General features: G+C 48.4%; 1 pseudogene; it reads right to left on the bottom strand.

Annotated features, from left to right (window-relative positions):
- Nucleotides 1-1,455: 1,455 nt before the first annotated feature.
- On the bottom strand, nucleotides 1,456-23,670 carry LOC144696329 (peptidyl-prolyl cis-trans isomerase pseudogene; annotated as a pseudogene).
- Nucleotides 23,671-24,573: the final 903 nt, after the last annotated feature.

Genomic DNA, 24,573 nt, shown 5'->3' with positions numbered 1-24,573 from the left:
GGAGGAGGACGTGTGGTCAACAGTGAGCACCATTGGAGCTGGGTGAGGTGGTGGGGGCTCTGGTGCCCGCCATCGACTCCCCCATCATCCCCGTCAGGGAGCTCCGGGATTCTCTGGCGAGTGATCGCGGTGGCTGAGACAGGGTCCAGTCGGCCCTGGGCCGGTGGTACTAACTTCTGGTGGTGTTCTGGTCCACCCACAAGGCCCTCAAGGGCTGGACCAGAATGCCAAGCAGAGAGTCCACGTGTTTCTCACTGGGCTCCTGAAAGAGAGGAAGGCTTAGTACTCCTCTCCTTCCTGCACTATCTGAGGTGTTGGTGATGGGTTGAACACTCCTGACAATGGAGACTACCATGGCAAGCCTCAACTTCCACGGCAGCCGGGACGCACAGTGCAGGTTCCAGAACGTCTCGGTCCTCCGGGATGGGAAGTATGTGGTGTGCTTCCTACAGGAAACCCAGACCATTCCGGGAGACAGAGCTACGTGGTTCCTGGAGTGGCGAGGGGGGGTCTACCTGAGTCACCCAGCCTCCAATTCTGGTGGGGTGGCTATCTTGTTGGCCCCACATTTTCAGCCGTAGATCCTGGCGGTCAAGGAGCCGGTGCCAGGCCAGTTGCTGCACCTTACCGTGCACCTGGGGGGTGCGGCGCTTCACTGTGTGAATGTGTACGCTCCCCTGGGTGCGCAGCAGCAAGCGAGTCTCTTTGAGGAAGTGTCCACTCATCTGGGCTCCATCGACACGGGCGAGTGCATCATCCTCAGGGAGGATTTCAACTGTACCCTCGAGGCCCGGGACCGTCACGGTGCCCAGCACCATATGCTCGGTGTGGGTAGGTTGAGGGACCTGGTCAGGTCCTTCGACTTGGTTGATATTTGGTGACATCTCCATCCTGACTCCAGCATTTTCACTTTCGTGTCACCTGGAGTCGGAGTGTCCAGACTCGACTGTCTTTACGTTTCGAAGGTGTACGTGTCCTGCGTTCCATCGGCTTCTGTGCAGCAGGTTCCGTGCACGGACCACCGTCTGGTGTGGACGGAGCTCACTCTGTTCTGCGCTCGGACGGGGTCCGCGTACTGGCACTTTAACAACCTGCTGCTGGAGGACGAGCGGTTCCTGGACTCGTTTCGTTGTTTCTGGGCCGGCTGGAGAAGGAATCGGGGAGGCTTCCCCTCCTTGAGGCTAGGGTGGGACATGGGCAAGACCCACGTCCGCGTTTTCTGTCAGGAGTACGTGAGGGAGTCAACAAAGAGGCGGAAATCCAGGGTCGAGGAGTTGGAGAAGGAGGTGCTCGAGCTGGAGGAACATCTCCATCAGCCCGACACGGACCCGGCCCTGCAGTTGGCGTACCAAGAGAAGAAAGGTGGGACTTGCCAGGTCCCGTGGTACGTACATGAGGTCACGGATCCAGTTCCTCCTGGCATTTTTTTTGTAATCGCAAGTGATCAAGTTTTATTTAATCATATAATTCCATCCACACTTGTCCACAATTAATGATGCTGACAGTACTGCTGGTTTTGCCATCATTGCTGCCCAATTTCTTCATCTTTTTTATGACCTCGGAACCCTTTTTAACCTTACTAAATGCAACATGCTTTCCGTCCAACCATGGAGCATCTACAGTGCATAGAAAGAAGTGGGATCCATTTGTATTTGGTCCAGCATTGGCCATAGACAGGGTACCAAGCCCTGTGTGCTTCATCGGCAAACTCCTCACCAAAGATGGACTTCCCACCAGTGCCATTGTTCATTGTGGAGTCACTGCCCTGGCGCATGAAGCCGGGAATGATTCAGTGGAATATCGAGCCCTTGTAACCAAATGCCTCCTCGCCAGTGCACAATGCACGGAAACTTTCTGCAGTTTTGGGGACCACATCAGCCCTGAGCTCCGTGACGCTGCAGCCCTGGGTGTTGCCTTGGGAGGCGATGTCCCTGTAAACACGGGGATTTTGGTTGTTGGCCATGGTGCTGCCAGATTCCTGTTCACATTCTCTGGGTTATTAGTCCGGCCACTGGATTGTTAGCCCAGCAACCACTGCACTGCTGTACCTGTTGGTAGGAGTTAGCTTCTTGTGTAAAAGATGCCATCTTGTTGTATACTTTGTAATGAAATTCCGGAGAACAAGAGATTGCTTTTTTTTCCAGAATATTCACAGGCCAAGGGCTAACATTTTGATGTTAACAGAACAACTGTCTGTGCTGCCTTTGCTTCAGCAACTGCATTTCTATTGGCTTATATTGTCTATTAAATTCTGACCTGCCACTGTCCCCTTTGACAGTCTGTACATTGCCTATAGCTTTTAAGGTAATAACAGCCTTCAGGTTCCTGGATCAAAAGATGATGTTAGGCATCAAAAAGCAATGACTGTGAGATCTCACAAGCCAAATCAACAAAGATCACAGGTTTATAACTTGCCCTATTTATGAAGACCAGCTTTTGTCCACATGTCTGTACAGCTGTCGAGTATTCATAGGTTTAGGGGGTCATTGACTTTAACCACGTGCACTGTCTAATGGTGCATATTAATTGTAAAAAGGTTTTGTTCAGTGAACATGCAGGTTGTGTACAATACAAAAATATGATCAAGCCTTTAATCCCTTCATTTTGAGTCAATTCGAATTGTCCCATGTATTTGATAGAGATGACAGGCTCCATCATTTTCTCCCAGAAGGCCACACTTTTGTCCTGAAATCATGACTGATAAATCCAGCCTATAATCTACCAAGTTCAGACAGACACAGGTGTAACAGGCTCATAAATCAGCAGAGACAGCCAGAGAGAGCAAAAAGATGGGTAATATTGTCTGCGTCTAGAGAAAGTAGAACATCTTCGGTTGAAAGAACAATACAAGAATTATGGTGCAATGTGCTCCAGACACTAAAGGGATGAACGCAAGCACTGTGGTGCCCAAAAGTACATGCAAAATGCTTTTTGCAAGAGGTTTTGGTGGTGATCCCATCATCCGTGGAAAGAAACTAGTTGGTGCTGAATAAAGCAAACCTTGCGGTAAAGTATTTTGAATTTCAACGTATGCTCTTTGATCACGGAGATGTTTTGTAGAGTTGTATAGATACATAAATCTGTACCCCTCCTTTGCTAGGATTGAAGCCAAACAGCCTCTCCATATTCTGCCATTTTTTAAGTTCTGTCGACGGTTCATGGAGGCGAATGTCCAGCAGCAGCTGGGGAAATCAAGGAGAATTTAAATCGTGAAATTTGAAAACGCGGAAGCAAAAGATAACGGAGCTGAATTGTCTAAATTGTTGAAAACCTGAAGGAAGAGATATGTCACAGCAGCAATTACATTACCTGTCACTTTTTTATATTTGTTGATGGGGTGTAGACATTGCTGGCTGGGCCAGTATTTATTGTCCACCCCTAATTGCCCTTGAGAAGGTGATTGTGAGCTGCCTCCTTGAACCGCTGCAGTCCTTGGGCTGAATTTTACGGTCGTCAGGTGGGTGCGCACCTGACCCCATCGGGCGTTAAATCACGTACGATGATGTTGGGCGAGCATCCCGACGTCATTGCGCACACTCGCGGTCAATTAAGAGGCCTATTAAGGCCCTTGAGCAGGTAATTAATTTGTATTTTTTGCTGCCCGTTCAACTGTTCAGTTGGTGGGTGGACAAATAGGCCAGGCGGCCTTTGCATTTTTAACAAAACCTCATCCATGGGCGGGATGAGGTTACCGACGGTAAATAAAAATCCATTCAATATTTGTCACCATTATTTTAAACGTGTCCCTCTTTATGTGACTGAGTCACATGCGGGCACGTGTTTATATCATCTTCAAAATCTTTATTTTTGTTTCTCCACTTCTTCAGCTCCCTGACGCAGCTTTGTGCCCTCAGGAAGCTTTCACGTACATGTGCAGACTTCCATGCTCACCCTCCTCCCCCCTACACCCCGGCAGCGCTGAGCGTTTCAGAGCACCTTCCATGTTGGCTGTCCGTTAACTGGCCAGCCAGTGTGAACTCGTGGTCGAGGGCCAATCACGGGCAGTGGACCTTTTCCCGTCCATTCCTGGGCCCGCCCATCCGACGACCTCAAAATTCAGTCCCATGTGTTGTAGGAACGCCCACAGTGCTGTTTGGGAGGGAGTTCCAGGACTTTGACCTAGCGACAGTGAGGAACTTCAGATGGAATTTTCCATTCTAAAGGCTAAGAGCGTAATAGTCCCAGATCTGCACAAAGTGTGGTAGAGCGCAGAGAAAAGGACATTTTACTTGCCGCCTGCAATGGCGGCTTTTCACGCCGTATCCTCCCATTCCCGGCACGTCCCCCATTCACGGGTAACACACCAGCTCGACGGTAGGCGGGCTTTGAGTAGCCCGCCACACCGTGACCTCAGCGCTTCCTCACTCCAGGCGCCATATTTCAAGTGCACCAGAGTGCAGGCCTACTTCCTGGCTTTAGACTAGGACTGCTCTAGGTGACAGATGCCCCGAAAGCAAAGAAGACGGCAGCCTCAGATTTAGTGGCACCTCTCTGGGGTGCGTGATGGACACAGTGGAAGGCCACTGCGTTGCCCTCTGCCCCCACTGCAGGAGGTCCACCAGAATCACCAGTCTGGCCTGGGAGGGGGTGGCAGCAATGGTCAGTGCCACTGGAGCACAGAAATGGTCAGCCATCTAGTGCAGGAAGAGGATGAATGTTCTCATCCTTTCTGCCAGGGTAAGTCAACCACCTCATCATTCTCAACTCACACACTCTCAAACCCATCACACATTCACAGGGATCTCGCACCTCAAGGGACAACACCACTAACTCTCACACACACCCTCACATCTCCATCAGGCTCATATCCTCTCGAGCTCACATCCTCATCCTGTCCATGGCTCCACTCGCCATGCATCCTGCTCTCACACTCTCCCTCTGTTTTTATGCAGAACAAGTTGGCTCACAAAAGGGAGAGGTCCCATACCAGGGTGGAGTGGTCCACATTAAGCCCCTCACTCACTTTGAGGAGTGTGCCATTGTGCTGACTGGTGAGGATGTGGACCCTGCCCGTAGCAATGGTGAGGTTTGCGGCAAACACCCACTGGAGGATCCTGCACCACATCATCCCTCTCTCAACGCAAATGTGCTCTCGCCTGCTTTTGACTCAGCTGCCATGCACTAATCATCTCTACGTTGGTTCACAGGGAGCTCTGCCAAGTGACCGACACCCTCAGCCAGCCAGTCCCTCAGCTCCATCCAGGTCCTCACCTCCAGCCAAGAGGACACCTCCTCCATTGAAGGGCTGGAAATAAGCAGCCTGGAAGACCCGTCACAGCGCTTACCCACACCCTCCACCAGTGCAAAGAAGTGTCCGCAGCAGGAGGAGGCAGGTTCAGCCGAGCTCCCCAGCACTCGGAGGACTGCTGGGGAAGAGGCATCTGTGAGGGTCCGAGTCAGATGATGAACCTCTGGGTTTGGTCTTCCAACTCATCCTGAAGAGTCAGCAGAAGGCGGGGGAACATCACGCAGAGCTGTTGGAAGCCCTCAATAGAGTGGCTCGCAAGTCAGAGGAGTGTGTCTGCCTGCTCTCTGATGAACTGGCGCCCATGTGCACATGTGGAAGTCCCCATGGGAAGGATGGTAGACGCCATGGAGACCCTGGCCCAGCAGAGCATATGCGCAGACCCACACTCCATCGTGGTAGCCATGGGTGAGTTCTTGCAGTGGAAACGCGAGAGGGAAACGGGGCACCTCGATATCCCTCCAAGTGCTCCTTCCCCTCTGAGTCAGGCCAGGGCCCCCGGGAACCTGAAGGGAGGAGCAGCAGCAGCTGGACACCCCTGGGTCATCCAATCAGGAATCTCAGGCAGTCCTCTCCCTCCGAGTCCCCTTTGCCTGTGACCCCCCCTCAACCTTGTCCTCTGTCACTGCAGAGGGAGCAGCTGGCCCACAGGAGGACAGCCAGAGCAAGCCGGGGCCTCCAAGGCCTCAGCTGTCCAGAGGACACATACCAAAGTCATCAGAGGCAGCAGAGCCAACCATTTCACAGGCCATCTCCACCCCTGCTGTGGATGTCAGGGCAGCACCTAGAAGAAGTGGTAGGGTTAGAAAAGTTAAGAATTCCTGGTGATAAGTGGTTCCATGGGTGAACACATTTCTGCCACTTTACAATCTGAAAATATATTCATTTTCACTGAGTAAGGTGTAATGGTTTCTTTCAGCTTCATTTACAGGCTTTGCAAGTCCTTCCCCTGCATTCCCCACCCCCCTCCCACTAGCATTTCAGCTTCATGCAGCTGGACCACAAATGATTCTGGGAGGAGAAGTGTGTGTGTGGCAGGGCCTTTCAGAGCCTCGTGCGAGCACTCTCCCACTCACACGGAGCCTTCCTCCATCAAACTCATCTCAATGTCCTGAGCATTTTCAATACTGTCTGCTGGGGTTCACTTTCAGTTGTCCATCTGAGCTGAGCTGCATCTCCGCGCCCCCCCCACCCGATCACACTCCCATGCAGCACCGTCCAATATGAGATTGTGCTCACGTTCGATTTGAATAACATGGTTGTTTCTTCTCAGCTCCCCTGTCCTTTTCCCTCTCCCAGTCACCCATGTCCATTCACCCATCACTGTTGACCCCCCCCGCCCCGGCACCACTTTCAACCTCCCCACCATCACCTACCAACCAGAACCCTTTTCATTCCAGGATGTCCAGGTGAATGTGCACATTCCTGACCTTCCCAAGAACCCCACCCCCATCCACATAGACCTCCCCGAACTCTTCCTTCCCACCCCCAGGATCCATGTCTGCCTCCAAATTCCCACCAACCACACCCGCCAACCCTTCTACTACTACCACTGCAACCTCACCCTCCCACCCTTCCAGCTCACTCTGCCCCATCTCACAGTCATCATTCCCTCCTCCTGTGCCCACCTTCAGTTCACCCCCCACCCCACCCAGGAAGTAGCCATTGACTCCACAGACCCCTCCCTTGCACATTCACCTGGATATCCCTCCTCCCCTCCAGACTCCTTCCTCGCACCACCCCCCCCAACCTCACAGCCCCACCACCTTTATTCCCCCCCTCCCAACCTCACCCCCACCCCTGGTACCTCATCTACTCCCAGCCAAACCTAGACTTTCCTCCCCCAGCATCCAACCCCCCAGTACATCTTTATCTCCCACTCAGCTGGACCTTCCACTCCACCACCTTGACGATCATCCATAGCAGCCCATGGTCAAGACCGTGATGTCCCGAAGCAGACCCCAGATATCAACGGAGACCTCCCACCTTCCGTGAGCAGTTTTGTGGCAGAGCCATGTCCATGAGAATTGACCCAGAAAGCAATGCACGAGTTCCCCCAGGGTCCGGTTGCTGTAGGGCTCCAACATCTTCTGCTCTCTGGGTGTCCGCAATTTGAGCAAGACTCTAATGGTGATCCTGACTTTTGCACATCACACTTGTCAAGACATGTTCTGTGCCAGCGTGTTTTCCGCCGACATGGGCAGTACATTTGACATGGTGGGGTGGGGGGGATGATTCTGGCGAGCAGGCAACACGATGAGATGCAAATGCATTGACATTAGGTTCCCAACGCGGGACTGTGGGAAACGCAGCCCGCCATTGACTGGCGGAGCAGACAATCGCAAACTTGTTCCACAATGGCATAAAACCGACTTTTGGCCTTGCCATATTGTCCGCTCGTGCCCACCTGACGCCAACGGGGCTGGAAAATTCCAGCCTAAGTCTGGTGGTGAGCGGGAAAGTCGGTGTTATTCCCACTGGGCGGGAGGGTGGGTCAACATGCGCGATCCTCTGCTTTTCAGCTCATCAATTAAGCATCAGTGAGGAGTTCGGCGAATCTCGTGGCGGGGCAGGCAGGAATTCGCCCACCCTGCCATTACCTCATGGGGTCCAAGGAGGTGGCCTTTTAATGAGATGCTGATGTATGCAAATGGGGCTCCCGACGTTGTTTGTCGGGAAGTTTAACCCGCCTTGATATTCGGGATAACAAAATTCCAACAGTTTAACACAAAGTTGGGAAGCAGACATTTTACCTCCTGCCAAATTAGGTGCCCTTGCCTGCTACAATTCCCACTACCGGCTGGAGTGGAAAACTCCCCCCCCCTCACCAGTATTGTACTCAGTTGTTCAATTAGACAGTCAATCCAGCAATGATGTAATTGGGCACAATTGGCAACCTGGCTGCTAAAGTTCTGGTGCATGTTTCTGCCTAAATTCACTTGCATGGTGACAAATGTAAATTCATCCATGAACCAGCGCAATTGGTCAGTTTAACAGAGAGCACATTTTTACCTTGCATTTATAAAACGTTCCGTGATATAATTAAGAGTGGTAATCTGGTTTGTAAAGCAGTTTTAGTAATGCAGCTGAAAATGGGTTTTCCAAAAAAAATGCACTTTTAATGAGTGTCTAGTTTTCCACAGGTGAGTAACTTGATTTTAAACCATGGAAAATGTATTTAAAAGATTAATTTCATTGATACGCACTAGTCAGCTTCATAGTGAATTGAATATTTTTTAATTCTTACAAACTTCTTAAACATGTTTACTGACACTTGTGCTGAATTTGAGAAGCCACTGAGGTCGCAAACAGGAGCAATCAGTGGAATCTCACTGTGTTCTTTATATTTATCGCGGGTACGGCCAGTTTTATTCATGAGGTTGCCTTCCAGCCCAAAACCAATGTTAAAGATCGCAGGAACCTGTTTTAGGCTCAACTTACATTTAAAATTCCATGACTTTTACTGGTGCAACATAGAGAGAACTCCAGACTGTAGAATGCAATGACAACATCACAAAGCAATATTTAGTACAATTTTGGAAGCCACTAGCACTTTTCTCTGACGTGAGTCATCCGTTCTGGTTTTAGTGCTTTTAATTAATGGAAGTGCTGCTCAATGTGTGTGCTCTTCCTTCTGTTTATATCCCATGTCAAGTGAAACAGTTGGAGGAAGGAACAGATATGTCAATGTTCTGAGGACAGGTTGTGACAGTGCTAACACATAACATTATCTGCTTAGTGAGATGTTCTACACAGCATAGGATAACTCCTGTTCTTCCTTCAAAAGACTTAGAGTTGTCCTCACAATATGCATAGGCAAAGGCATGACTAGGGAATGATAATCTTAATGGAGTTTTCAAAGCCTAACTGAGGTGTGATTTGTGAAGATACCCCTTAGCTTGACTTTATTGGCCTGGATAATATTTTGAACCTCTGGCCTTTGGGATACTGAGGTTAATTATACTGGCACCCCAGTTGTGATCACAACTTAGGTCAGACCTGGAATCTTTTGGTCTACATTGAGTGGTATCTTTACCCGCCAAACAACTGGGGGAGATTCCTGTGGAATCCCAATGAGAAACAGTTTGTAAAAATTTAAAGGAGATTGAAATCTAGCCCCATATTGGATGCAATAGGATTTTCCCTGTGGGTTCCAGGACTCTGCTGTCAATTGGGGGTCAGAAGCCTGTACCATGTGGGGAACAATCACTCTCACCTGCGATTTCCCCAAATTGGTCAATTAATGCCCAGAGGGCAGGTCACCGTCCAATTAAGGACAGTGGGTGGACTCTTGAAGCTGGAGGACCAATAGGTAGCCCTCCAGCTTAGAGGAAGTAGCAGGGTGCTGGCTGGAGAGAGCACCCCAAGATGGAGGAATCCTCTCTCCAACTCCTTTAAATTAAAATTTTTTAAAAAGGCCTTTGCACCTGGACCTCCACTGTGGAGGTGGTGGTTGTGGATGTGACAGCAGGGGGAACCTTCCCTTCCCCACAAGGTGGCCTGGGGCAGCAGCTAAGCCTGCCTGGAGCTCTGGCCCCTTGTTCTACCTTGGGACGCTGCCTCCAGGAAGTTGCACTGTCCCAAGCTCCATTTGGGACTTGGAGAACAACTGGAAAATCCCAGGTGGCCTCTGACATTAGGCCTTAAGAGGTGTTTAAGGGTCTCAGTTAGCTTCCCATCATTTGTGGTCAGGTAGTCCTTCCACCCTCTTATCCAACCTCCTGAAAGATTGCTGGAGGGAGTGGGATGGAGCCAGAAAACCAGCATGCCAGCCAACGGCACGAAATTCCGTGCCCACCTGCTTCTGTACCCGCCCCAATTGAAAGATAAAATTCAGTGTGGACTGATGTCTTGAAAAGCCAGAGTAGGATGCAACATACAACCTTTCTTATGATGTGTTACAAGTCTTGCAATGCCCAAGTACAAATTGAACCATGACCAGAAGCTTTCCATTCTTCCCATAGACAACTGAAGGTTACTGGAAGAAGAAGCTGCCAATTCTGTAGGAATTGTGGAAAACATGGAGAAATGCAGGAAAGAACATAACTTATCCCAACATAGGCCAGACCCAGCAATAAAGAAAAGGAAACCTGAAGCTGTGACAAAGTACAATGACATGAAGCACAGAAAGGCAACTGGAAAGCAAAGCAAGGTGGTGGAGTGTGTTAGGAGAGCAGTGCACAGTGGCATGGGGGAGCAGAAAACAACTTGGAGTCTCCAAAAGTAGGGTTTGGGTTCTCGAGTTGAGTGCAGTTCCTGGAAGGCACTAGGCAGAAGCTAAGAACCCAGGAGAGAGAGAGTTGCTTGAACCATTCTCATGCACCTGGTAAAGTCAATTTGAGATTAACATTGTTGAAATCTTGGGAGACCATTTTGATGAGGGAAATGAGGTCAGTAGAAAAGGAAGAATTGAGATAGGCCTACAAAATGGAAGAAAAAGTCAACTGCTTCATAACGCACAGGTCATGAATTGACGACAACTGTATGCTCGGTGATTATAGAATAATAGAGAAAAGCATTTACAAAATGTCTCTCAATTGGATTCCACAGGAAGCTCCCTCAATTGCTTGGTGGGTCAAAGATACCACTCAATGTAGACTAAAAGACTCCAAGTCAGAACCAAGTTATGATTTCAACTGGGGTGCCAGTATAATTGACCTCTATATCCCTAAGAAGGGAGACAAAAAAACTTCAGTCAGGATTCCCCTTCCTGATTGCTGTGCAGTGACTCCCATTTGAAAATATCGCATGCATGGACAAGGGGTGAGATCAGTACTGGGAGTAACTGTGATGCCCTCCATGGTGGAGGGCCTGCTAATATTCACTGCCTGGCTTTGCATGTGACCGCTTTGGTGATGTACTAAAGAGCCACTTGTACCTGTGGAAAGAAAACCCAGTGCAAATTAATACTTTCAGAGTTGCTTTTCTTTTTTAAAAGACCCTCTGAGGTATAGTATGATGACAATGAGCAATTGTGCAGATTCATTAACTGTATATCTTCAGTATGTAACTTAATTAGCTAGACATGGCAATCATAGTGTCGGGTCAGAGGCTAGCCATCACAAAGGCAAGGCAAACACAACCATAACTTCTTGACCAGTTCAATGATGACTTGAATGTGATGCCTGGATTTCCATGATGGAAAACCGAGAAAGACACAATGTAAGGATGAAGAAATAGGAATTAAGACCGAGAAAGTGAAAAGAAGGAAAACTACGCAGATTACATTAATCACATAGGCAATGGAAGGGGAAGAAGGGATTACGCATGGAGTCATTAGTATTGTGCTCCATGCTTTTATATCCCACTGCACCAGTGAAGACAATTTTTCATGTAACTGTATGAGATGCACGTTGAAATGGGTTGGGAATTAAGTCACCTCACGCTGCGCAAGTTTTAATGAGACAGACCAACTTAAAGACATGGAATGCTGATTAGAATATTAGAATTGCATCCCTGGTGATTTACTCTCACGCAGTGATGCCTTGGTTTCTTGTGGAAGAAAGCCATTGTGTGCATATTATAAGGCTTTGTGAGTTAAAGTAAATGCATTGCATCCATCAAACATGAGGCACCAAGGTTTTTCTCCATCCTGTATCAGTGAGTTGCACCGTCACTTGTGAAAGAAGCAAAAATTAGAACCTACACCTTATAAATGCTTTTCCTAACTATTTCATTCTCACTGCCTGTGAATTTCTCTTGATAAATTGGAGGTAATTTCAACATACCATCAGAATGTAAAGCTGTTGTTGCAGATTAGGTGCCAGTTTGAGAAACTGCCCCAATTTTCCTTTTCTCTGGCATTCTCCATAACAAGCCCCCGAACTGCAACGTCAACAAGCAATTAGTTGAAAATAGCCCCTCGTGTTCCTTTTATGTGTGTCATGTTGATATGGGCATTTACTTGCAGTGCTTTCCCCTGACCAGCAAAATTTAATATAAAGAAGGCTATATTGTGCCTCTGATAGTCTGCAAACTTTTTTTTTGACTTGTAGAGTATAGCGTCTGGCCAATGAAGTGTTCCGGAAGGTTTCAGAAGGGGCTGTTTTTAGTTGGCTCATTTTGTTTTATTCTTTCATGATAATATGGGCGTCGCTGGCTAGGCCAGCATTAATTGCCCATCCCTAATTGCCCTTGAGATGGTGGTGGTGAGTTGCCTTCTTGAACCGCTGCAGCCCATGTGGTGTAGGTACACCCACTGTGCTGTTAGGAAGGGAGTTCCAGAAATTTGATCCCGTAACCCTGAAGGAAGAGCAATATAGTTCCAAGTCAGGATGGTGTGTGGCTTGGTGGGGATGTTGCAGGAAACATTTGCAATGTTTCCATGTGTCTCCTGCCCTTCTCCATCTAAGTGATAGAGGTCATGGGTTTGGAAAGTGCTGTCGAAGGAGCCTTGGTGAATTCCTGCAGTGCACCTTGTAGATGGTACACACTGCTGCTACTGTACGTTGGTGGTAGAGAAAGTGAAAGTTTCAGGTGATGAGTAGGATGCCAATCAAATGGTGTTGAGCTTTTTGAATGTTATTGGAGTCACACTCATCCAGGCCAGTGGAGAGTATTCCATCACACTCCTGACTTGTGCCTTGTGGATGATGGACAGGCTTTGGGGAGTAAGGACGTTACTCACCTTAGAATTCCCAACTTCTGATTTGCTCTTGTAGCCACAGCATTTATATGGCTGTTCCAGTTCAGTTTCTGGTCAATGGATGTTCAGAATGACAGATTCAGTAATGGTAATTTCATTAAATATCAACGGGAGATGGTTGGATTCTCTCTTGTTGGAGATGGCCATTGTCTGGTACTTGCGTGGTGCGAATGTCACTTTCAACTTATCAGCCCAAGCCTGAATGTTGTCCGGGTCTGGCTATATATAGACACGGACTGCTTCAGTATCTGAGGAGATTTGAATGGTACTATCATGCAATCATCAGTGAACATCCCCGCTCCTGACCTTATGAAGGATGAAGCAGCTAAAGATTGTTGGGAACAAGGACACTACTCTGAGGAACCCTTGCAGCAAAGTCCCAGGACTGTGATGACTGGCCTCCGATAACCACAACTATCTTCCTTTGTGCTAGGGATTCCAGTGGAGAGTTTTCCCCTGATTCCCTTTGACTTCAGATTTACCAGGGGTCCTTGATGTGACATATGCCAAGGGCAGTCACTCTCACCTCTCCTCTTGAGTTCAACTCTTTAAATCCATGTTTGAACCAAGGCTATAATGAGGCCAGGAACCAAATGGCCTCGGTGGAACCCAACTGAGCTTCAGTGAGCAGGTATTGCTGTGTAATTGCCACTTGTTAGCATAGTCTATCACTTTGCTGATGATCAAGAGCACTGTTACTGACAGGGGAGGGAGGCAAAACTGAACTCCTATATTTTTTGTGCTGTTTGTCTGTTATTAGAGGTATTTTTTCATTTTTGAAATAGGCTGTGGGGTGTTTCCCCAAACCCTTTGTTTGTGAGGTTAATTTTTAAAGTGGCTCACAGCAAACTCTCTTTAGGGTTAAATCAGAAGTAAAGTTTATTCACACATTCAAACCCGGGGAACGGTCGCAACTTCATACACACACAGAACACAATAAGAAGATATAAAAGAGGAGCTTTTACAACTATGAATAATTTAAAAGAAAAAACGCCACACATATGGATATCAATTCACATAATTATCAGAGTCCAGTGAGGGCTCCTTCACAGAGGAGTTACAGTTCAGCTAGCGGAGGCAAGATTTTGCAGAATTCCTTTAAAGTTGATAGTGATGCAGCAAGATGAGGTTGGTATAGAGAGATTGAGTCTGCTCGACAGACAATGCCAGGAATCTTCCAGAGAAACAGGGTTCAAGGAGGCATAGACTTGATGCAGACTGTTGGTCAGCCTGGAGTCTTGCTTTGATGTTTACTCTGGAGTTTAAACAGCAGACTGAGTTGTGAGTCTGGAAATGTAATAAAACTTTGCAAAGGCCAGAAGCTTCATCATGTGATGTTGCCCATTAATGAGTCAGTTGCAGGCTAAAAAACAGATTCTGTGCCTCTGGTCAAAATCCATTGTTCACCTTAGGAGATAAATGGTTGCTTTTAGCATCTCTGTAGGTATAACGAGTTTTGATGGCTTCCCCCTTTGTTATAGGACCAGGCTCAGGAGACGGATCATCTGCTGGTCCCTGATTTTGTTGATTGTAATGTGTCCTCACAATGAGAGGCATGGGGTTCCACAAGTATGAGGGAGCTTTTGTTCTGTAACTGCTGTTGGAAATTTCCAGAAACTGTAGCCAACTTGTGAATCATGTAATCTGTAACAGCCATCTTTTGGTTTAGCAAGGTCCACTTTTTAAATAAGAGAAAAGGTAAGGTTTGATTTAACAGTTTATGATGTCTTTCACATCTTAGGTCTTGACAGTAGACTAAGGTGGTAATTGGTTGGATTGGATTTGTCCTGCTTTTTGTAGACAGGACAAAACTGGGCAATTTTCCACATTGTCAAGTAGATGCCAGTGTTATAGCCGAACTGGAACAGCTTAGCTGGGTTGCAGCTAGTTCTGGAGCACAAGTCTTCAATAGTATTGCTGGGATGGGCTGTCAGGGCCCTCAGCCGCTTCTTGATATTAAATGGAGTGAGTTGAATTGGCTGAAAACTGGTATCTGTGATGCTGGGGACCTCAGGAGGATGCTGAGATGGATCATCCAATTGGCACTCCTGACAGGAGATGGTTGCAAAAGTTTCAGCCTTGTTTTTTACACTGATGTGCAGCACCGCGTCCCCCAACCCCACCGCTAGCATTGAGGATGGGAATATTTGTGGAGCCTCCTGTTCCCGTTAGTTGTCTAATTGCCCGCCACCATTCATGGCTGTGGCAGAACTGAAAAGCTTTGATCTGACTCTTTGGTTATGGAATGGCTTGTCTTTGTCTATCGAATGCTTCTTCCAGTGTTTGGCATGCAAATACACCTGTGTTGGAGCTTCACCAGGCTGATGCCTCATTTTTAGGCATGCCTGGTGCTGCTCCTGGCATGTCCTCCTGCACTTTTCATTAAGCCAGGGTGATTCCCTGGCTTGGTGGTAATGGTAGAGCAGGTGATGTGCTGAGCCATGAGATTACAGAGTGTGGTTGACTACAATTCTGACACTGCTGGTGGCCAAAAGCGCCTCATGAATGCAAGTTTTGAGCTGCTGGATGTGTTCTGAATCTATTCAATTTAACACGGTGGTTGTGCTATACAACATGATGAAGGGTATACTCATTTTGAAGATAGGACTTCATTTTCGCAAAGACTGTGTGGTTGTCACTCCTACTGATACTGTCTCTGACAGGTAGATTGATGAGGACATGGTCTAATAGGTTTTTCCCTCTTGGTTCCCTTACCATCTGGTTAGCATCTGGCAAATATGCCTTTCAGGAGTCGGCCAGCTCGGTCGGTAGTGGTGCTACTGGGCCACTCTTGATGGACGTAAAAGTCCCTCACCCAAAGTACATTCTGTGCCCTTGTCATCGTGAGTACTTCGTCCAAGTGGTGTTCAACATGGAGGAGTACTGATTCATCAGCTGAGGTGGGGGGGGTTGATAGGCGGTAATAAGCAGAAGGCTTCCTTGCCCATGTTTTGACCTGATGTCATGAGACTTCATGGGGTCTGGAGTCAATGTTGAAGGCAACTTCCTCCTGACTGTATAGCATCACCTCTGCTGGGTCTGTTCTGCTGGTGGGACAGGACATACCCAGAGATGGTGTTGGCAATGCCTACGGCATGGTAAGGTATTACTTGGTGAGTATGACTATGCCAGGATGTTGCTTGACTAGCCTGTGGGGCAGCTCTTCCAGTTTTGGCACAAGCTCCCAGCTGTTACCAAGAAGGACTTTGCAGGGTCAACAGGGCAGGCTGTGCCATTATTGCTGCTTAAGTTGATGCAAGGTGATTCATCTGGTTTTATTTGACTTTCCTGTCGCAGTTTTGTTTGACTGGCTTGCTTGGCCATTTCAAAGGGCAGTTAAGAGTCACCATATTGCTGTGGGTAGATAGCCAAACGGGTAAGGATGGCAGATTTCCATCTCTAAAGAGCATTAGTGAAGCAGATGGGATTTTATGACAATTGGTGATAGCTTCATGGTCACCATTACAGAGACCAGAATTCCACATTTGAAAAAATGTATTAATTGAATTTAAATTCCACTAGCTTACGGTGTGATTTGAACCTGAGCCCCCAAGGCACTAGCCTGGAATACTAGTCCGGTGAGATTACCACCATGTCACCATCTCCCCCTAACATTGTTGGATGGGTCCTAAATTTAAAGCACTAATTTCAGTGAGAATCAGAATCGTGACGTATATTGAGTCAATGGGAGTGTGGATATAAACTGTATATGTTGCTCCTCAGACACCAATAGTATGCACCTGTGTCAGGTTTGTCCAACTCATGGCTCGTGGGGCTGCATTGTGGCCCCCAAGGCCTCTGGACTTGGGCTGCCAAACTTGACGTTCAGGGTCATGCTTGCGAACAGACAGGATGCTGAACTCCATCGCTGACGTTGTTGGCCTCCAACAGTGTCAACATGGGAGGAGTGTGGGGCAGGTCAATCTCACTCAGCTTCCCCTTCTCCTCAAGAAGTCAGCCAGTGACCCTCAGACACCCATAAGGAGGAGGATCAGCAGGTACACACCCCGGGGCCATCCACTTAGGTGACACCTGGAGTGTCCGGCCCATCCGAATCCCGTCTACCTGTGACCCCAGCAGCTCCAGTTCCACAGGCCGAGGAGGGGGCCACTGCCACACAGCAGGAACCCTGAAGCAGGCTGGGGCCCTCCAGGTCTTGGCTGTCCAGAGGACACTCATCAATGTCATCACAGTGCGTAGCAGTCAGCAGGCTGCCTCCAACTTTGCTGTGGATATCTGGGGAGAGACCAAGAAAGGTTAAGAGAATGTAGATTCATCGTGTGGGCCGGGGCGTTAATCACTTGTAGTTAATGTTGACTATTGTAAATAAACCCCCAAAAATGTCATCCTGTCTATGGCTCTTGTTCTGATGAGCAGTGCTCATGTCACTCAGATGTGAAACCTTGGTTCCTGCACAGGATAAAGTCAGGTGTCTCAGTCCAAGGCCTCCTCCCTGTGCTTTGTGCAACCTTCCCAGCACATTGATGGTGCACCTTCACTGCCACTGGTCACAACAGCCGTGCCTGCACCTTGATGGGGCTTATTATTGCGGCCAGAATGTCCTGGGCTGGCAGCACAGAGTCCGTCATTCTCTCTCTCTGTGCTCTCAGCACCTTTTGAGCTGTGGCTGGCTCCCCATCTCATCAGCATCTGTATCCGATGACGGTGTGGTTCTGAAGGGTTCAGCTCACAAAGGATGCGATAGGATCTTTGCAGGCAACCCTTGTCCCCGAGGAGCCAGCCCTGCAGCCTCAGTGGACCCTGGAAGATCTCAGGGATCTGAGACCTGCTTTGTATGTAGGAGTCGTAGACATTCCCAGGGAATTGTGCGCAGACCTGCAGGAAGAGTTTGCTGTGGTCACAGACCAGCTGGACATTCAGCGAGTAGAAGTCCATGTGGTTGATGTAGTTGACTGCTTGCTGCCATAGAGATCTAAGCGCCATGTGAGTGCAGTTGATGGCACCCTGCACCTGTGTGAAACCAGATACCTGAGCAAATCCCAGTGTTCTTGCTTCCTGGTTGCCTGACCCCAGATGAGATGCACAAAGCTGTGTGCCTTTGTGAACATGGCGACCGTGAGGTCCTGGACACACTTGCACATGGAAGCTTGTGAGATCCCACACAGGTTACCTGTGGAGCCCTGGAAGGAGCCACTGGCGTAAAAATTGAGTGCCGTGGTCACTTTCATTGCCACTGGCAGTGGATGCCCTCCAATCCCTGTGGCAGCAAATCCTGCAGCACGTTGCCTGTGTGACCGACTGGTTCCCTGGGCAGGCGCAGTCTTCAGTGACACTGGTTCTTGGTCATCTTCAAGAATGACGAGCACTGTCTGTAGAACCTGGGTCTAGCTTGGCACCAACCAACAACAGCTTGATCTGACTCTTCAGCAACTTGTGTGGGAGACCCATCTTCCTGAGGGTGCTGCTCCTCCCTCTGTATTGCCAGGCATCTCCATCACTCTCTCTTCTCTGTTGTCTTCGCTGTCTGTACGCCACGAGGCATACAGCTAGGTCACAAGGCTCTATGCTGTTGATATACTCCTCCTGCAGGATGAAAGCGAGAGGTGCCTGGGTAAGCATGGTTATACTTAGAATCTCTCTTGGTTAAACCTGAAGGCCCCTCAACGCATCCTGGAGAGTGCTGGCCACCACTTGGATGGCCAGAGTTTAGTGCGCTGCATGGCTGCCTGAGAACCTATCCAGCTCTGCCACACTCCACCTGACCGATTGGTGGCAGCTTTGCCCACTGGACTGCATGATGTGCTCTCAGCTCAGGCCCAGGCATTCTCCTAACCCACACTGCAAGGCCGCACTGTTAGCTTGAACCATGGGGGAGACTGGTCCACACCGGGATGCTGACATTGCAAGGGGCTGTGAGTGTCACCTCCAGTGACTGCTCCAGGGGCAGCTTTAGCAAGGAGATTGTACAACATGCCCAATCATCCAACTCTTCTGCAGTCCACTAAAATGCTCATTAATTTACAGTCTGTGCCCGAGGAGTAAAAAGTTCAGGAGCATTTGGTGGCACTTTCATGTCTCTGCGTTGCTTGAGTGGGCAGATAAGCCTAGAAACCCAACTCCATGCATGTCAATGTGGCTGCGCCTGAACTGTCTCAACTGCAGAAGAATGCTCACATAATACAAGGTTTCCCTAATGCATAGCCACTTCCCTCCACTGACCCCCACCACCAGCATATGCTTGTGCACTACCATCAGACCATGCTGCCTTGCCTGACTTGCCCAAATGCGCAGCGCCTCTTCCTTGAAGTTGAACGGGCGACCCTCATGAGTGCTGCGCAATGTTAGTGTGCACTCACCTCTGAGTTCCCATTAAAGTTTAGCTCACCAGATGCATACCTTTAAAATGCTGTTGTGAACCACGTCGGCATGTCTGTTTCCGGATGATCCAGCGTGGGGGGAAGATTCCGGCAGGCAGGCCGGCAGGATGATGAGATGCAAAAGCGTTGAAATTAGGTTTCCAATGGTGGGAAACATGGCCTGCCATTGACAGGGGGAAGCGGATGATCACAAACTGGTTTCATGACGTTGTAAAACTGATTTTTGGCCTTCTCGTCACATTGTCGGCTCACTTCCTCCATGATGCCAAACGACAACAGGGATGGAAAATTCCAGCCTGGGCCTCTGTAGCACACAGCAGAGCCCAGCACATCTGTACAGACTGCCTTGCAAGGCAGAGTGCTAGAGGAGGAGAGTGATGGGTTGAGGTCGCTTTCTCAAAGCAAGGACAAAAAAAGAAATAGAATGGCGAGAAATGCTCAGTCTTGCAAGCCTTCCTTTGAATGCTGAACTCTCAGAGCCCCAGCACAAATATAGAAGTGTCCATTGTGTAATCAAACCAGCCATTTGCACTGGATAATTTTCATTGTCGTACTAAGTATGAAGTAGCAGTCCCTCTGCACCCATATTTTAAGGAACAGGGTCAGACAACCAAGTGTTAATATGCATAAAATATTACTGTAATTTAATCAGTAAAGGGGCCCAAGTCAACATTGGCATGTCATTTTTCATTCTAATATTAGTGCCTGCTCCATTGCTTTAATTAGGTATTTTGATATTCCATGATCATTTACAAAGCTTTGTTTCCTAAAGAAAATTCAGTCAAAATGTATTACCTGTCAAGCTTAATTCAGGATGTAAATAACCGTGTTCTACAAAATAACAAACTGGTGCTGTCCTCACCTACAAAAAAAAATAAAAAACGTGGTAACAGATGTGACAAGGGGTGTAGCGTAATGCAGCCACTTTCTAATCTGCTTTTCCAAATTGCTAATTAGTAAAGTTAGCATACAGCAAGGGAAGTTACAAATAGAATAGAGGGCATCAGAAAACTGGAAGTTAAGAATTTAATAGTAATCATTCAGTTGGATGCAGTTTTGGAGAGTCAGCTTCACTGAAGAAAAGTTCATCTTAAAGAAATGTCATAAGGGAACTAATTGAGAGACCAAGTTACAACCAACCTCTTCCCAGCAATGTTAAGTTTGCAGATTAATATTTATTGATTACAATATAGATCAACTAAGTATACAATTTCGACGGCACAATAAAATATTCCTACCCTTAGCTTTTTAATTACAAGCCACAACTTTCAAAGCAGCTCATCTCCACTTTATTGATTAGACTGGAACAAAGACATCTCTGCAATTGTCCCTGAGTGCTGAACTGCTGACCAGGTCTTGACAAATGGCTCCTTTTATGTTGCACAGGGAAGACAAAATGATCCATTAATTTACTTTGTGTTAACCTTAAAAATGCGCAAATTTTCTTCTGCCTCTGGTTCATCATTAATCCAGTGGGCTTCTCAAAGCTGAAGATGCAAACGTGAACCTTGTCTTGGCTTTCAGTGCTGGTAGAAACAGAGATCTAAGGGCAGAGAGATGCACAGCCCTTTCAAAGCAGGATTGCAGGTGCTGTGAAAGGGCAAATGGCTTTCCGTATGAGGACATGCAGTACAAAAGCAATGAAGTGATGATGAATCAACATGAGGTGTTGGTTAAGTCACATTTACTGGAGTGGATTTGAACCCATTGCCTTCTGGCTCAGAGACAAAGGGCAGAATTTTCCATTTATGTGACTGAGTGTGGTGGTGGGCAGTTTAGGCAGCGTCCGCCTCACTGGCCGGAAGGCTGGGAACTCGCACCAGATTCTGTGCTTTGTAGCTCATTAATTATGCACAGGCGAATATCGGGCTGAATCACCTGGCAGGCGAGGAGCTGATTCGTCCGCCCGCCGTCAGCTGGTGGGGTCAAAGGTCCGGGCACCACATTTCAACGCCAGCACAACAGATAATATCACTGTCTCCAGCCCACACGTCTTGTAGACACGTGCAGAGATGTCTTCCAGCCACAGGAAGGCCAAAAGCCTCAAAAAAGGCGGCAGCACCTCGCTTCATGCACCAGTCCCTCCAGGCCTTGGTCAGAGGAGTGCAGGTGCACAGGAATGTCCTGTATCCCAGGGATGGCTGCAGTAAGCACAGCAGTCTCATGTCTCTGGCCTGGGAGGCCGCTACAGAGCAGATCTGCATGGATGGCAACCACGTCTGAAATGCCATCTAGTGCAGGAAGAGGATGAATGATCTTATCCGCTCCGCCAGGGTGAGTCATCCTTCAACTCCCTCCAATATCAAACTCTCATCATGGCATCATGCACTCAAACAGCTAGTCTATTCAGGGATCTCACACAACCATTAGTGGGGGACACATAGCAACACTCATTCTCTCACTGAGACTTTCACATCCCATCTGTCATGTTGCTCACACTCCATTCTCTGGCCCTTCTGGGGAGGGCTCACCACATACAGGGACATGCGACTCACCCAACCTCTGCTCCATCCCTTCTCATCACATGCCTTTCTTACTTCTTCATACAGGCCAAGCTGGTGCACAACAGGTGCGAGAGAGCGCAGACCAGGTGAGGGACAGCCAACATCCTTGCCCTCACTTAGTTCGAAGGGGCTGCAGCCGAACTGCCTGGGGAGGACAGGGCTCACTACTGTGAGGAAGGGGATATCTGCCTATCCCACCAACCTAGTATGGTCCATCACTTCATCATACCCCAACAATCATAGTGGCTCACATGCAGTCTTATACAGTTCATGCTCATCAACTGAAACTCGAGTCTCTATTTTCTCGGCACCATCAGATTGAAGTTGCCAAGCCACTCGAGCAGCGGTATGAACCCCCAGACCACGTCCAAAGAGGAAGCTCTGGAAGAACCGTCGCACACACCCTCCACCAGCTCAGAGAGACACGCCTCGGTGGGGCACAGCTGTAGATTAGGCTCAGGCTCACTTCCTGGAGAACACCTCATTGACACATCCCTACAGCAGTCGGAGGCAGGGACAGCCCAGGTCTCCAGCACTCGGAGGGCTGCTGGAGACCAGCCACTCACTCGGTCTAAGTGAGACAATGAGCCTCTGGAAGCAGCCGCCAACTCACTGCTGGAAGTGCAATGACAGGCCGCATGACATCCGGCAGCGATTTGACAGTCTCAGCAGACTGGAGCAAACGATGGAGGAGTCCATCCATGTTCTGTCTGATGTCGTGGCTCCGACATGCGAGCGCCTCGGGGTCACCATGGGAAGGCTGGAGACCACCATGGAGACCTTGGCCCAGCAGGTTTTGCCGGATTTGCGCTCGGCCCTGCAATCCATGGCCACTCACCCTGGTGGGCACCATCAAGATGTAGGCGACATGGGGATGAGGCACCTTGACCTCCCTCTAGGGGCGCCATCTCCTGCAGGAGTCAGGGACGGGCCCTCGGGCACCCACAGGGAGGATGAGTGTCAGCCGGACACCCCGGGGGCCTCCTCTCAGGACACTCCAAGGGTGTGCAGCCGCTCACAGCCCCCACGGCCTGTGACTCCACCCACTCCAGCTTCTCGGGCGGCCGAGGGTGCTTCTACTCCATCATGGTGACCAAGATGGCATCACAGATATGTGACATTTTAAGCCCTGTGCAGGATTCTAAGGTTTAATTGAGATGAGGGACCCAACTTAGCTCTGTGCTCCAATCTCTAATGTGGCATAGTCATGGTCAATGAGTAGATGCCCTTTGGCCTGTTAGGAATGTCAAAATATCAAATCTGGTGAACACATGACAGGCCTTCATTGATGGAGTACCATATATGATATAGCTACGCCTCCTTCGCTATTACCTGCCTTCACAAATTCTAAATTCCTGTGTTATTCTTGAGATGCAGTGACTGTGATGTGAAGCCACTGAGTTCTGAATAGCCCTTTAACAGCACTGATGAAGCCATTGGCTTTCAGTGGCTTTCATCGCAAGGGGGTCGTCCTCCTTTGTAAGCAGACTCCTGTGTGCTCTTGTGGCAACAAGAAGTTAGAGGGAGACCCCAGAAATGCCCCCTCGTGTTTGCCCTTCCCCCTCACTGCCATTGCACAGCCTTCCCTCCCCATTGCCCACTTTCTGTTCATCAACCCCACCTCCAGCTGAAGTGTTAGTTTCTGAAAGTGGAGGCCTGCATGAGTACCGCAGCACAGCGGTGTTCCTTGGGACAATGTAGGCAAAGAGCAGGAGCAGACCAACCCTACAGCCCCAGCAGTGTGGCATTCATTGCCACAAGACTGGCGCAGCGCTATGGCGGGTAGGCTATGTGTGTTCCACTCACCTCAAAGTTACAAGTGAACTGAGGTCCAGTTTTTGTACACCACTCCTTTTCAAAGGGGTTTGAGGCCGATGTAATTTCCCACTGGTGTGACGCAAGATTGGGAGGCCTGACAAGATTCTGGTGAGCAGCCATTTTAATGAGCATTCATGAGATGTTAATGAATGCAAATGGCATTCACGGCACTAGCCGGCGGGATAACCGACCCGCCATAAACCCGCCATCGGGAGAATTGTAAGCTGCTTTTATGCTGGCAGATTTCCACCATTTGTCCTGACACTGGATTCTCCCGCTCCTGCCCACCACGAAACCCGCAGGGGGTGGGATGGGAAAATTCCACCCAAACATTCTGGTTTTTTTTGAAAAATGTACTTTATTCAAAAAACATCTAAAAGCACATTACAAAACATTTCTAATTGGCCATCACAGAAAGTGCAATCAGATTCAACTTTTACACATGGATCACGAGGTGCTTCAGTACAATCAATGAACTTTACAGTCATTTCAATATGGTCATTACAGACAGTCAGACAGTGCAATGGGATTGGAGTTATCGACATACATTATGTTGTACTCTGAGGTGCTTCAATACAATTTAATACATTTAGTGTTCACTACATACATTTATTGTCAATAGTACAGCCCAAACATTCTATCACTGAGACAAGGCTAACAACCCTGAATGCTTGACTTTCTGCTTTGCAAAGTCATCTCAGAGACCAGTTAAGAGTCAAAACACATCACTGTGGGACTGGATTCACATGTAGGTCAGACCAAATAAGGATGGAAAGTTTCCTTCTCTGAAGGACATTAGTAAACTTGGTGCTTTTTTTTTCATGACAACCCAGTAGTTACATGGTCACCATTACTGATACTACCTTTCCAAACAAAATTTATTTAATTAACTTAACTTTTAATGGGCAACTAATATGGAAATGCAGCAACTTTTGTGAAAATCACAGGGCGGTTTAGATGCCTTTTTCACAAGGTTAATGGCAGAGGAGAACAAATCAACCACTAACTTGTGGCAATTTGCAA

This window comes from Cetorhinus maximus, chromosome 22 (genome assembly GCF_964194155.1).
Source record: "Cetorhinus maximus chromosome 22, sCetMax3.hap1.1, whole genome shotgun sequence".
NCBI lineage: Eukaryota > Metazoa > Chordata > Chondrichthyes > Lamniformes > Cetorhinidae > Cetorhinus > Cetorhinus maximus.
The sequence above is the reverse complement of the archived record's forward strand: the minus strand, read 5'-3'. Positions and strand labels throughout refer to the sequence as shown.